Consider the following 15,714-nt stretch of genomic DNA (forward strand, 5'->3'; position numbering starts at 1 on the left):
CAGGTAGCAGGGCAGGTCCTGCAGGACTGGGAACGGGAACGGCGTTCCTGCTTTGGAAAAAGTGCAGGAACGCCGTTCCCATGCGTTCCTGCAGGACTCGAGCCCTGATACACAGAGCTGCAGAATAAGCCTCCCCCTCATACGAATAATACAAAAAGCCCACACACAAACACACACAGTTCCCACAAACACAACACCACTGACAATCCACATATAAACACACAACCCCACAAGGAGCCCTGCACATATCAGCCACACACATCACCAAACACACAATGTGACATATTATTCACACATAATTAAATAAGCAGCCTCCATATACAGCCCACATTTAGTGGTCTCATACACAATACCACAAACAACTCAAGAACGTAATACAAAAATATCCATTCACAATATCACAGAATTTAAAGTGCTTCAATCAAGAATAAAGTGCATATAGATAGAATATTGCACTAATTAAGAATAATAAAGTGCTTACGTGAGCTGAAGTACATAAACACACTTAACTTCCCTTCTAGCAGTGGAGCAACCCAAAGATCTCCTCAAATCTTCAGTGAATACAAATACACGTTGTCATCAGATTTTGAGCCTTTAGAAATCTCTGGATGCATCTCTTCTCACTTCTAGATGCATGTCTTCTCACTCCCTACTCCTAACCCTAACCCTGCCCCTAAATCTAACCCTAGCCCTACAGAAATACACAGAGAATATAAAGAGAAATCATTTCTGTTTACATGCTGTGGTAAGGGTACATATTGTGCAAATATTAATACAAGGTATTTACAAAGGATAGGTCATATAGATATTTGCCACCAATCCATTTCAGTTAACTCATGGTGAATTTGCAGTTGTGTCTACCATACTGACAATTCTTGCCTGGTTCATAACCACTTGTGTTAAAGCTCCTATACTGGCTCCACAAAATGTAGTTTATCATATTACTTGTAACCTATGGCACTTAGCACTTTATTCAGTATTCTCCGATACAACAAAACGTGTCAAGTACAGAACTACACAGTTTGGCATAGCTTTCCAAAAAAGATCAAATCATCCATAGATTAATATCTCTGAAAAAATCATCCCCGATCCGATATTACAATTGTTAACATTTTACCAATACCTTTGTATGTTATTACATGTAAATGTGTAACATTGTTTGAATATCCCCTTTGTAAAAAACTTAGCAAAAATATGAAAAAAGTACAACAAATATTTTGATGCATAGAATAAACAGCATACCGTATATACTCGAGTATAAGCCGACCCGAATATAAGCCGAGGCCCCTAATTTTACCCCAAAAAACTGGGAAAACGTATTGACTCGCGTATAAGACTAAGGTGGGAAATGCAGCAGCTACTGGTAAATTTCTAAATAAAATTAGATTCTGAAAAAATTATATTAATTGAATATTTATTTACAGTGTGTGTATATAATGCATGCAGTGTGTGTGTGTGTGTATATGAATGCAGTGTGTGTGTGTGTGTGTGTGAATGCAGTGTGTGTGTGTGTGTATGAGTGCAGTGTGTGTATGAGTGCAGTGTATGTGTGTATGAATGCAGTGTGTGTGTGTGTGTGTGTGTGTGTGTATGAGTGCAGTGTGTGTATATGAGTGCAGTGTGTGTATATGAATGCAGTGTGTGTGTATGAGTGCAGTGTGTGTGTATATGAGTGCAGTGTGTGTGTGTATGAGTGCAGTGTGTGTGTGTATGAATGCAGTGTGTGTGTATGAATGCAGTGTGTGTGTGAGTACAGTGTGTGTGTATGAGTGCAGTGTGTGTATGAAATCAGTGTGTGTGTGTATGACTGTAGTGTGTGTATGAATGCAGTGTGTGTGTGTGTGTGTGATGCAGAGTGTGATGGAGAGCCTTGGTGGGGGGGGTGGGCATTTTTATTGTTATTTTTGTAATTATTATTTTAATATTATTTTTTTTGTTTTATTAGTAATTTTTTTTTATTATTTTTTTATTATTAATATTTTATTAAATTTTTATTTATTTTTTCGTCCCCCCTCCCTGCTTGATACATGGCATGGAGGGGGGCTCTCACTCCCTGGTGGTCCAGTGGCATTGGCAGTTCAGTGGAGGGGGGCTGGCAGGAAGCACTTACCTCTCCTGCAGCTCCTGTCAGCTCCCTTCTCCTCCACACCGGTCCGGTCAGCTCCCTCTGCAAGTCCCAGTGTAAGTCTCGCGCCGCACTATGACCCCACGGCTCTCACGAGACTTACACTGGGAGCTGACAGGGGAGGTGACCGGACCGGCGCGGAGGAGAAGGGAGCTGACAGGAGCTGCAGGAGAGGTAAGTTACTGCTTCCTGCCAGCCCCCCTCCTACACAGCTCCTTGTCTGTATTATGGCAATGTAAATTGTCATTATACAGACATTGACTCGAGTATAAGTCGAGTTGGGGTTTTTCAGCACAAAAAATTTGCTGAAAAACTCGACTTATACTCGAGTATATACGGTAAGTAGTGAAGATTGAAGAAAACTCCAATCTTCATTTGCAATTAATATGAAATGTTGATATTAAATGGAAAAACAAAATGGACCATTTGGATTTCTCTGCCATCACTGTTTTTTGTTTTGTTTGATTTTTTGTTTCTAGATGTAAATTTGAACAATTGAATATGGCATATTTTTCCCAGATTCTATACTTAAACACCAAGCCATGCCTCCTCGAATGTATTAATGTTCCTTTTTTATTTAAAATATATTTGTTTCAACTACAATGCATGAATAATATAATAAAATATATTTCTTATGTTTTATATTCTTAATAAAAAAAAGTAGTACTTGTTTTTTTGTATTATTAAATGTGACAAAAATTGGCAAACTTGAACTCGTTACATCTTTATCTGAACCCCTGTAATATTCCCATTCTAAATCCTTTGTTGTTCCATGAAGCTGATTTAATAATCAGTGAGGTGTTTTAATTATTTCGATATCATAGTATTTCTCTTCTGGCTGCTTCCCATAGAGCTGCATGTCAGCTCAGAGTTCAGAAGAGAATAACAGCAGGAGGTGACCTATTACTGTGCATACATGGTATGACAGCGCTCATAACGCCCCTACAATTTGTGCTGTCTCCATCCATGGCCTCTTTGGCCTTTACATAAATCCAGCCCCAAGCAAAAGTACCATACATATTTTTATACAGTGCTTTTTAATCATTTTTTTTTTTTGAAAATACGTCCAATGTGCTACGTTAATTGTTTGTTAAAAAAAAAAAAACATGAAGCCATGTCACAAAGCTTGACGTATTTTAATTTTCTTTTCTCTGCTCTGTGCAATCTATATATGCGTTAATGTTTTCTCTCTTTTTCTCTCTCTCGCATACGTGAAACGTAACATTGTACCTTTTGCAGAAGAAGCAATCTGCTTATTTTTATATCTTAAATTAGTACACGTTAATGTATTTTATGTGTTAATATAGAGTATGACGGCATGTACCAGAGTGCTTCATTCAAATTGAAGAAGTGACATGCTAATTTCAGGCTAATTTCAGCTCCACCTCTGCTGGGTCATTTTCAGGTCAACAGATTAGAGGCATCAGCACAAGAAAAAAGACAGCTCACACAAACTGCAGGGCAGAACAACCTAAGCATCAATCAATAGGATGGCAGCATTCGAACAATGACAGTCATCTGTCAGAAAGCAGGAGGTGTCATCTCATTAACACACCGCTCACCTGCCCTGAGCTACAACTGTCTTCTAATAATACCGATCAGTCACATCGAAGGTGTTGCTTCAGTCTCCTCTTCGTTGTTATAGAAAATGGTCCGTTTTATACTTTCTCTCCTTCTCATGCCTTAATTTCTTCCCCCGCCCCATATGCTTTCACAGTAGTTTGCAACATTTATGTTGCCCTCTCGGAACTGGTAGGGTGTAACAAAGGGGGGTGGGGGGGGGGGAGGAGACATCCAAGCAGACAAACATTTCAGGCACGCTATTCTGGGGTAATGGAGCATGGCAGCAAAATATACCTGTGCAACATTTGATAAAGATGAGCTGACATGCCAGTCCAAATAGGTTCTTTTGTGTGTCTGCATATGTCTATCCATCACTGCTTTCAGCTTAAAACAAGAACGTAGCAATAACAGAGGCATCTGGCAGTAACCATAAGGAGAAGTGCAGCTTACACAATTAAAATCCCTTTACCCCTGGCCTTTATTTCACTCCTTCCGCCCTCCCCCTTATCTAATTTATTATATTTTCTTCCTCTGCATGCACAAAACATGAAGCTGATTTTTCTTGCATTCTTTTGCTATCTAAATCCTTTTAAGGAGAGACTCAGCGGGACAATAAACTAAAATCCCCTGATACTATGCATTGATTTTCACGTGAAACAAAAAAAATACGTTGTGGGGTTTTGTCTCTTCTGGTAGATTGATTAATGTAAGTCAGATTCACGCCTGCACTTTCCTATTAGCAAGTGAGCCAGAATTATGATTTAAGACTGACATATTTTCCAGTGTTAAACAGCACAGAGAACAGAATTGGCATGGTACTATTCTATGGCATTGTCCTTAGGACTTGCAACAATAGCTAGCTTTGGGTTAGGAAACTAAACAAAGTATAAAGAAAAATATATAGGGCAGGAAAACATCTAGACATAGTTTTAAACATTGCTTAACAGTAAACTAAATTCATTTTATTATTCATCCCTAAAGCACTTGAATTCTATTGCAAAACTATTTTCATAACAAGATGTCTACCATAACGGATCATGTTACAATTATTTTCTGCGGGAATGATTTAGTACCTTTTATCACTAAATCACATATTGACGTTAATATCGTTGATATATATCAAATATTTTATAGCACTTATTAAAATTTGACTGAAAATAAATCAAGTTAGAATATCAGCTTTTTTTTTACACTTTGAAAAAAAGATATAAAATCGGCAATTTGGAAGACTTTTTATCATGATAATAGAAATGATACTGAAAAAGAGAAAAATGACTGTAATAGAACATCTGTCTTTATGACTTGATTAAAAATTGATGTATCTAAATGGCATACTGTAAATATTATACTATACTAATCAACTGTCAATTTTGTTGCAGTAAATTATTGAATTCTAAAATATATTTCTTGCTGTAGAATGTATGCAAAGGTACTACATAGTAAAGCACAAGCAAGAATGACAGGAAGACATTTAGGTGTTTGTGGTCCACTGCCCTAATTTGCAATGGATGTGTCTGGAGCCTCCACTCCTCCAGCATGGAAACCAGGCTTCCATGAAGATACCTTCAGAACAAATTTCTTGAAAATAAACAATGTTTTTACAAATGTCTTAATTCAGACAAATCTTCCTGAGCTTCAACAGGCTTATTTTTCTAATAGAAAAGCATCTTAAGATAATGTGTTTCAGTCCAATAAACAAGTGTATGTCTAATCTCCTGTTAAAATACACTGTAAAATTACAATATTGTTCATAAGCTGTAACTATACATTTGATAAGGAAGTCTTTTTCTAGAGTGCAGCATTATGGCTTATTGCTTATGGTTCAGCATTTCGAAAAACGTTTAACATGCACAAAAATAAGGCGTATTGATGCAAATCAAATATAACGATATGTTGGTGTCCAGAGTGTTCCTTTAATTTCCTTTAACCCCTTAAGGACCAAACTTCTGGAATAAAAGGGAATCATGACATGTCACACATGTCATGTGTCCTTAAGGGGTTAAAGGACCACTCTAGGCACCCAGACCACTTCAGCTTAATGAAGTGGTCTGGGTGCCAGGTCCTTCTAGGGTTAACCCATTTTTTCATAAACATAGCAGTTTCAGAGAAACTGCTATGTTTGTGAATGGGTTAAGCCTTCCCCTATTTCCTCTAGTGGCTGTCTCATTGACAGCCGCTAGAGGCACTTGCGTGATTCTCACTGTGAAAATCACAGTGAGAGCACGCAAGCGTCCATAGGAAAGCATTATGAATGCTTTCCTATGTGACCGGCTGAATGCACGCGAAGCTCTTGCCGCGCGTGCGCATTCAGCCGACGGGGAGGAGAAGAGGAGGATCGGAGGAGGAGAGCTCTCCGCCCACCACTGGAAAAAGGTAAGTTTTAAACACTTTCCCCTTTCCAGAGCCGGGCGGGAGGGGGTCCCTGAGGATGGGGGCACCCTCAGGGCACTCTAGTGCCAGGAAAACGAGTATGTTTTCCTGGCACTAGAGTGGTCCTTTAAAAATATGCAAGATATATATACATATCTTAAAAGCATAATTTCCTTCAAAATCCTGCAAAATTTCTGTAACAAGGAGTTTATTTAATGCCGGATTATAAGTCGGGGGATAGCTGGCCAACATAACCATAAAGCAGCACAAGCAGCCGTCTTAGGGCACATCACCTCAAGGGCTCAAGATCCCTTACACAGTGGGGCTGAAAAGGGGAGAAAGGGATACACAAAAGGGACCATAGGGGGAGAAAGATACAAGTGGTCTTGATGGTAAGGCCTTGATGGTAACGTATGTCTTTTTGCTGATGAAACTAAGATATGTAACAGGGTTGATGTTCCAGGAGGGATAAGCCAAATGGCAAATGATTTAGGTAAACTAGAAAAATGGTCAGAGTTGTGGCAACTGACATTTAATGTGGATAAGTGCAAGATAATGCATCTGAGGAAAGGGATTTTGGGGTTGATTATTTCTGATGACTTAAAGGTAGGCAGACAATGTAATAGAGCAGCAGGAAATGCTAGCAGAATGCTTGGTTGTATAGGGAGAGGTATTAGCAGTAGAAAGAGGAAAGTGCTCATGCCATTGTACAGAACACTGGTGAGACCTCACTTGGAGTATTGTACGCAGTACTGGAGACCGTATCTCCAGAATGATACTGATACTTAAGAGAGAGTTCAGAGAAGGGCTACTAAACTGGTTCATGGATTGCAGGATAAAACTTACAAGGAAAGGTTAAAGGAATTTAACATGTATAGCTTGGAGGAAAGACGAGACAGGGGGGATATGATAGAAACATTTAAATACATAAAGGGAATCCACACAGTCAGGGGCGGACTGACACCTCACAGGGCCCTCGGGCAGTGGGTGATCAAGGGCCCGCCCTCCTGGTCCTGGTACAAGGTTTTCTGGTCCCCTGCTATTCTTCTCCCCCTTCTTTCTGGTGCTTTTACACATATATTATGTGTAGGCTGCCCAGCACACAGAATGGATGTGTGAGAGCCACACATCCCTGACTCCCACATCCCTGAGTGCCCCCCAAAATGGTAAGATTTACTTTTAAGGGGTTAATCCAACCAAAACCAGTGTTTTAATAAACACTGTTTTTAGATGGAGTAACCCTTGCTGGCGTGCCTCCCCAGCAATTAAAATAAAGCAAATGTAATTACACACTTCCACTAATTTTGCTTAGGACATCACAAGCAGCATGTACAACCTTACAACTAGCCACATGTGTTTGGAGTCTACTTGTGGGGTTGCGTGTGTGGGGATGTGGCTAGTGATGTTGTGTTCCTGTATGTCAAAGTGTTGTGTTAGATTAATCCTTTCTCTTGTTTTACCTATTGTACAGCACAGCAGAATATGTTGGCGCTTTATAAGAGATTGTAAAAGTTGTGTGTGTGAAGGCTGTGTGCAGTATTGCAATGGTGGGTATGCTGTTTGTGATGTGTATGTGAAGGGAGGCTGAATGTAATTTTGTATGTGTGGGGATGCTGCTTGTGGTGTGGCTATACAGGGAGTGCAGAATTATTAGGCAAATTAGTATTTTGACCACATCATCCTCTTTATGCATGTTGTCTTACTCCAAGCTGTATAGGCTTGAAAGCCTACTACCAATTAAGCATATTAGGTGATGTGCATCTCTGTAATGAGAAGGGGTGTGGTCTAATGACATCAACACCCTATATCAGGTGTGCATATTTATTAGGCAACTTCCTTTCCTTTGGCAAAATGGGTCAAAAGAAGGACTTGACAGGCTCAGAAAAGTCAAAAATAGTGAGATTTCTTGCAGAGGGATGCAGCACTCTTAAAATTGCAAAGCTTCTGAAGCGTGATCATCGAACAATCAAGCGTTTCATTCAAAATAGTCAACAGGGTCGCAAGAAGTGTGTGGAGAAACCAAGGCGCAAAATAACTACCCATGAACTGAGAAAAGTCAAGCGTGCAGCTGCCAAGATGCCACTTGCCACCAGTTTGGCCATATTTCAGAGCTGCAACATCACTGGAGTGCCCAAAAGCACAAGGTGTGCAATACTCAGAGACATGGCCAAGGTAAGAAAGGCTGAAAGACGACCACCACTGAACAAGACACACAAACTGAAACGTCAAGACTGGGCAAAGAAATATCTCAAGACTGATTTTTCTAAGGTTTTATGGACTGATGAAATGAGAGTGAGTCTTGATGGGCCAGATGGATGGGCCCGTGGCTGGATTAGTAAAGGGCAGAGAGCTCCAGTCCGACTCAGACGCCAGCAAGGTGGAGGTGGAGTACTGGTTTGGGCTGGTATCATTAAAGATGAGCTTGTGGGGCCTTTTCGGGTTGAGGATGGAGTCAAGCTCAACTCCCAGTCCTACTGCCAGTTTCTGGAAGACACCTTCTTCAAGCAGTGGTACAGGAAGAAGTCTGCATCCTTCAAGAAAAAACATGATTTTCATGCAGGACAATGCTCCATCACACGCGTCCAAGTACTCCACAGCGTGGCTGGCAAGAAAGGGTATAAAAGAAGAAAATCTAATGACATGGCCTCCTTGTTCACCTGATCTGAACCCCATTGAGAACCTGTGGTCCATCATCAAATGTGAGATTTACAAGGAGGGAAAACAGTACACCTCTCTGAACAGTGTCTGGGAGGCTGTGGTTGCTGCTGCACGCAATGTTGATGGTGAATAGATCAAAACACTGACAGAATCCATGGATGGCAGGCTTTTGAGTGTCCTTGCAAAGAAAGGTGGCTATATTGGCCACTGATTTGTTTTTGTTTTGTTTTTGAATGTCAGAAATGTATATTTGTGAATGTTGAGATGTTATATTGGTTTCACTGGTAAAAATAAATAATTGAAATGGGTATATATTTGTTTTTTGTTAAGTTGCCTAATAATTATGCACAGTAATAGTCACCTGCACACACAGATATCCCCCTAAAATAGCTATAACTAAAAACAAACTAAAAACTACTTCCAAAAATATTCAACTTTGATATTAATTTGATATTTTTTGGGTTCATTGAGAACATGGTTGTTGTTCAATAATAAAATTAATCCTCAAAAATACAACTTGCCTAATAATTCTGCACTCCCTGTACAGTGAGGCACCTTGTGGGTTTTTGCGTGTGTGAATGGGGCTATTTGCAGTGCATTATGTGAGTAGAGAGGGCTGGCTGTGTTGCAGTGTGTGTGGGATAGAATCTGTAGTAGGCATCTGGTGGCTACTGGGGCTGTAGTGTGTGCGTGTTTGGATTATAGAGGCTCTACTGTGTATAAGATGGATAGTGGCTGTAGTGTGTGTGTAGGGGAATAAATGCTGAAATAGGTGCAGGGAGGCACAGGGGCTGTGGTGGGCACTGTGAGGCGCGGGGACTGAGGTGGGCGCGGGGAGGCACGGGGACTGAAGTGGGGGTGGGGCTGGATAGAGTATGAGGTGGGACATAGATGTTGTGGCGAGCGCAGGAGGGACATAGGGGCTGTGGTGGGTACTGAAAGGGATAGGAGCTATGGTAGTTGGAGGTGGCATAAGGGATGTGGTGGGAGCATAGGGGCTTGGGTGGAAACATGGATAGGTAGATCCTGGGGTGAGTGTTGGGAGGAATGGTGGCTGAGGTGAGTGCAGGGGGGCTGAGGTGGGTGCAGGAGCAGCTGGGGTGGATGCAGACGGGGCTGAGGTGGGTGCAGGGGGAGCTGTGGTTGGTGCAGGGAGACAGGAGGCTAAGGTGGGTAAAGGGAGAGCTGAGGTGGGAAGAAGGGGGAGATGTGGTGTGTGCAGAAGGAGCTGTGGTGGGTGCGGATAGACAAGGTGCTGTTGTGGGCACAGGATGGGACATAGAGCCTGTAGTGGGCACAGGGAGGGACATAGTGGCTGTGTGGGTACTGGAAGGTGGGGGTGGCATAGGGGCTGTGATTGGTGCATAGGGGATTAGGTGGGTACAGGGCTAGGTAGATCCTGGGGTGAGTGTAAGGAGGAATGGTGGCTGAGGTAGGTGCAGGGGAACTGAGGCAGGTGCAGGGGGAGCTGTGGTTAGTACAAGGGGGCTGAGGTGGGTGCAGGTGGAGCTGTGGTTAGTACAGGGGGACTGAGGTGGGTACAGGGAGAAAGGGGGCTGAGGTGGGTGCAAGGGGAGATGTGATGTGTGGAGGAGGAGCTTAGATGGGTATTGGGGGCTGAGGTGGGAGTAGAGGTGGGTACTGGGGGCTGAGGTGGGTACTGGGGGGCTGAGGTGGGAGCAGAGGTGGGTACTGGGGGCTGAGGTGGGAGCAGAAGTGGGTACTGGGGGCTGAGGTGGGTAAAGGAGGTTGAGGTGGGTAATGGGGGACAGAGGTGGGAGCAGAGATGGGTACTGGGGGCTGAGGTGGGTACAGGGGGCTGAGCTAGGAGCAGGGGGGCTGAGGTGGGTACTGGGGGCTGAGGTGGGAGCAGAGGTGGGTACTGGGGGCTGAGGTGGGTACAGGGGGGCTGAGGTGGGAGCAGAGGTTGGTACAGGGGGGCTTATGTGAGTACAGGGGGGCTGATGTGAGTACAGGGGGGCTGGGGTGGGTAATGGGGGCTGAGGTGGGGGCTGAGGTGGGTACTGGGGCTGAGCTGTGTACAGGGGGGCTGATGTGGGCACTGATGTGGGTACAGGGGGCTGATGTGGGCACTGATGTGGGTACAGGGGGCTGATGTGGGTACAGGGGGCTGAGGTGGGAGCAGAGGTGGGTACTGGGAGCTGAGGTGGGAGCAGAGGTGGGTACTGGGGGCTGAGGTGGGTACAGGGGGCTGATGTGGGCACGGAGGTGGGAGAAGAGGTGGGTACAGGGGAGCTTAGGTGGGAGCCGGGGTGGGTACAGGGGGGCCGAGGTGGGTACTGGGGGGCTGAGGTGGGTACTGGGGGCTGAGGTGGGAGCAGAGTTGGATATTGGAAGCTTTGGTGGGTACAGGGGCGCTAAGGTGGAAGCAGAGGTGGGTACAGGGGGCAGAGGTGAATACAGGGGGGCTGAGGTGGGTACTGGGGGCTGAGGTGGGAGCAGAGGTGGGTACAGGGGGGCTGAGGTGGGAGCAGAGGTGGGTAATGGAGGCTGAGGTGGGTACAGGGGGGATGATGTGGGTACTGGGGGCTGAGGTGGGTAAAGGGGGGCTGAGGTGGGAGCAGAGGTGGGTACTGGGAGCTGAGGTGGGTACAGGGGGCTGATGTGGGTACAAGGGGGCTGAGGTGGGAGCAGAGGTGGGTACTGGGGGGCTGAGGTGGGTACAGGGGGGCTGAGGTGGGTACAGGGGGGCTGAGGTGGGAGCAGAGGTGGGTACTGGGGGCTGAGGTGGTTACAGGGGGTCTGAGGTGGGAGCAGAGGTGGGTACTGGGGGCTGAGGTGGGTACTGGGGGCTGAGGTGGGTACAGGGGGGCTGATGTGGGTACCGGAGGGCTGGTGTGGGTACCGGGGGGCTGAGGTGGGTACTGGGGGGCTGAGGCGGGTGCAGGGAGGCTGAGGTGGGTGCAGGGGGGCTGAGGTGGGAGCAGAGGTGGGTACTGGGGGCTGAGGTGGGTACAGGGGGCTGAGGTGGGTACTGAGGTGGGTACAGGGGGGCTGAGGTGGGAGCAGAGGTGGGTACTGGGAGCTGAGGTGGTTACAGGGGGGCTGAGGTGGGAGCAGAGGTGGGTACTGGGGGCTGAGGTGGGTACAGGGGGCTGAGGTGGGTAATGAGGTGGGTACAGGGGGGCTGAGGTGGGTACTGGGGGCTGAGGTGGGTACAGGGGTGCTGAGGTGGGTACATGGTGCTGATGTGGGTACTAAGGGGGCTGATGTGGGTACTGGGGGCTGAGGTGGGTACAGGGGGGCTGAGGTGGGTGCAGGGGGGCTGAGGTGGGAGCAGGGGGCTGAGGTGGGAGCAGAGGTGGGTACTGGTGGGCTGAGGTGGGCACAGGGGTGCTGAGGTGGGTACAAGGGGGCTGATGTGGGTACTGGGGGGGCTGATGTGGGTACTGGGGGGCTGAGGTGGGTACAGGGGGCTGAGGTGGGAGAAGAGGTGGGTACTGGGGGCTGAGGTGGGTACAGGGGTGATGAGGTGGGTACAGGGGGGCTGATGTGGGTACTGGGGGGGCTGATGTGGGTACTGGGGGGCTGATGTGTGTACAGGGGGCTGAGGTGGGTACTGGGGGGCTGATGTGGGTACTGGGGGGGTGATTTGGGCACTGGGGAAGGCTGATGTGGGTACAGGGGGCTGAGGTGGGTGCAGGGGGGCTGATGTGGTTACTGGGGGCTGAGGTGGGTACTGGGGGCTGATGTGGGTACTGGGGGGCTGATGTGGGTACAGGGGGCTGAGGTGGGTACAGGGGGGCTGATGTGGGTACAGGGGGCTCAGGTGGGTACTGGAGTGGCTGATGTGGGTACGGGGGGGGCTGATGTGGGTACTGGGGGGCTGATGTGGGTACAGGGGGCTGAAGTGGGTACTGGGGGGGCTGATGTGGGTACTGGAGGGGCTGATTTGGGTACTGGGAGGGCTGATGTGGTTACAGGGGGCTGATGTGGGTACTGGGGGGGCTAATTTGAGTACTGGTGGCTGAGGTGGGTACTGGGGGCTGAGGTGGGTACAGGGGGCTGAGGTGGTACTGAGGTGGGTACAGGGGGGCTGAGGTGGGAGCAGAGGTGGGTACTGAGGGCTGAGGTGGGTACAGGGGTGCTGAGGTGGGTACAGGGGTGCTGATTTGGGTACTGGGGGGGCTGATGTGGGTACTGGGGACTCAAGTGGGTACAGAAACATAGAAACATAGAAACATAGAATGTGACGGCAGATAAGAACCATTCGGCCCATCTAGTCTGCCCAGTTTTCTAAATACTTTCATTAGTCCCTGGCCTTATCTTATAGTTAGGATAGCCTTATGCCTATCCCACGCATGCTTAAACTCCTTTACTGTGTTAACCTCTACCACTTCAGCTGGAAGGCTATTCCATGCATCCACTACCCTCTCAGTAAAGTAATACTGACGCGTGTCCTATTGGATCTATAAACTAAAGACCCTTTCCCCAGTGGGAATGAATGAAGGCTTTTCGTTCGCTGCTTTCCTATAACCTATACCACTCTCCACACTAGATGTGAGGAAAAGAAGGGATATCTCTATGCTGGTCCTTATACGGATAGCAGGATTTGTTAATATTTGTAAATAATAATATTGTATAATTTATGTTGTTAATATTACTTTACATTAATATAGATTTATTTATTTTGTCCTTACTGGTACCCCGTTCAGATATATTAACCCGACGTTCCATTGGTAACATTGACACAAGGACAGAACTATCACCATCACATAACCATAGAGAAGAATAGCATATGTGCAGATGTTAACATAAATTAATAATGTAAATAATGTAGTTTATGTTAACATCTGCATATTGCTCTGTTTGAGAATTTTTCCCTCAAGTAAAATGGCGCCTGGACTACTTCCGCCATTCCGCCGGACTTATTCCCGAAACCGGAAGTGATGTAAACACCATGCGTCACGTCTGAAAACTCAGATTGATGACTCACTATTTACCCGCCGGAAATGACGCTACACGGAAGCCAGGTGTACAGAATGAACACGGATTACACATGTATATATTCAGAAAGGGTGGAGGCATTGAACAGCACTGAGAAAGACTCCAGGATGAGTCGAAACGTGTCTGCTGACTTACTCTTGGGACTTTTTAAACTCATTTATTTGCGATTACTTATATTTGTTATTTATTCACTGCTTTTTTTTGTCCCGATATTGTTCTTACTTGTTTTTACCTTTTGACAACAATAAAGTCATTTACATTAAAAAAAAAAAAAAACGGGACTGGGGGGGATGTACACAGAGTGGCTGGGGAAGGAGAGAAAGAGACATATAAAGGAGCCGGGGGAGAATGCTAAACACAATGCTAAACACAAAGGGGCTTAAGGAATGTAAGAGACACACAAAAGGGCTGGGGTAGAACGAGACACACAAAGGGGCTGTAGAGAAGTAAGAGACACACAAAAGATCTGGAAGGAAGGAAGTGACATCCAAGGAGGGTATACAAATCACATAGGAGAATAATGTTGGATAAGATGTAGAGTGTGAGACAAAAGAGGATAAGATACACTAAAGTGGAGTGTAAGACAAAAGGGGATATTACACACTAAAGGAGGTAAGACTTTCAAAAGTGGGGATAAGAAACACAAAAGGGGTAAGATATTCAACAGTATGGTTAAGGGACACACAGGTAAAAAATATTTTTTAGTGGGGAACGGGGAGGCAAAATGCATCTTGCCAAAAATCATTGCATCATCCCTGGATCAGTGGATTCTTGGATTTGTAGTGTAATTATGAGCTTTCTAAAAACGTTTAGTGGAACTACACCTCCAACAAACCTTTGATCTGCAAGTATTTTACTGGACACAGTAGTTTATGATAGAGAGACAGAAGGAGCTGCACATTAAAGGGAGTAGCAAGAATGTAATATTTTATAATCAAGAACATGAGAAAGATGAGGCAGATGTAAGATGCAAAGTAAGTAGTTGATTAATTTTCTTTTTCAGCCATTCTTTTGTAAATATGCTGGGATAATTTTCCTGTTACATGACCACATTTTGACAAAGCTTTAGCTGTTGGACAAAAATACATTAGTATATAGAGGAGTTCATGGTCGACAAAATAACCGCAAGGCCTCAGGTCTTGTTGCCACAAAACAAGTCTAAATCATCATCCCTCCACCACCGTGCTTGACAGTTGGTATGAGGTGTTGGTGCTGATATGCTGTGTTTAGTTTTCACCAAACATGAGACTGTGCATTATAGCCAAACATATTATACGAAGAAAATTAAAAGAATTAACCTAGGGCCAAAATTTAGATATCACAAGGTAGAGGGCACAAAAAGGGGGGTAACCCCTAAATAGTAAATATCATAGAGAATAAACAAAAAAAGAAAAAAATGCCATTCTACCTGTGTATGATTTACTGAGAGGATTATAGGCTTAAAAAGTAACTTTTAATAAATACATCTAAAATAAAAATATATTAAAGAAAAATCATATGAACAACAGGAGTGGGTGGAGACTATACAGTGAGTAAAACTGACTACTTATACAAGCTGTAAAAGTGTATACATAACACTAATGCTGAAGCAATACTGTTTTGCTACAATATAACATCAGTGTATTCCCAAGTAATAGAAGTGATACTATATTATATATCACTAATAGCTGTAACAAAATTATTATATACATTATAGCCAAACATCTACACTTTGGTCTCATCTGTCCAAAGGACATTGTTCCAGAAGTCTTGTGGTTTGTTCAGATACAACTTTGCAAACCTAAGCCGTGCTGCCATGTTCTTTTTAGAGAGAAGAGACTTTCACCTGGTAACCCTTCCAAACAAACTATACTTGTACTGTCATGAAATGTAACATGCTAACTGAGACCTGTAGCTGTAACTCTTGGATTGTATTGCTATTTCTCTAACATTGAGGGGAATTTGCTGGGATGTCCACTCCCGGGAAGATTGACTAATGTCTTGAATGTTTTCTACTTTAGAATAATCTTTCTCACTGTAGAATGATGTAC

This window comes from Pelobates fuscus, chromosome 4 (genome assembly GCF_036172605.1).
Source record: "Pelobates fuscus isolate aPelFus1 chromosome 4, aPelFus1.pri, whole genome shotgun sequence".
Classification (NCBI taxonomy): Eukaryota; Metazoa; Chordata; class Amphibia; order Anura; family Pelobatidae; genus Pelobates; species Pelobates fuscus.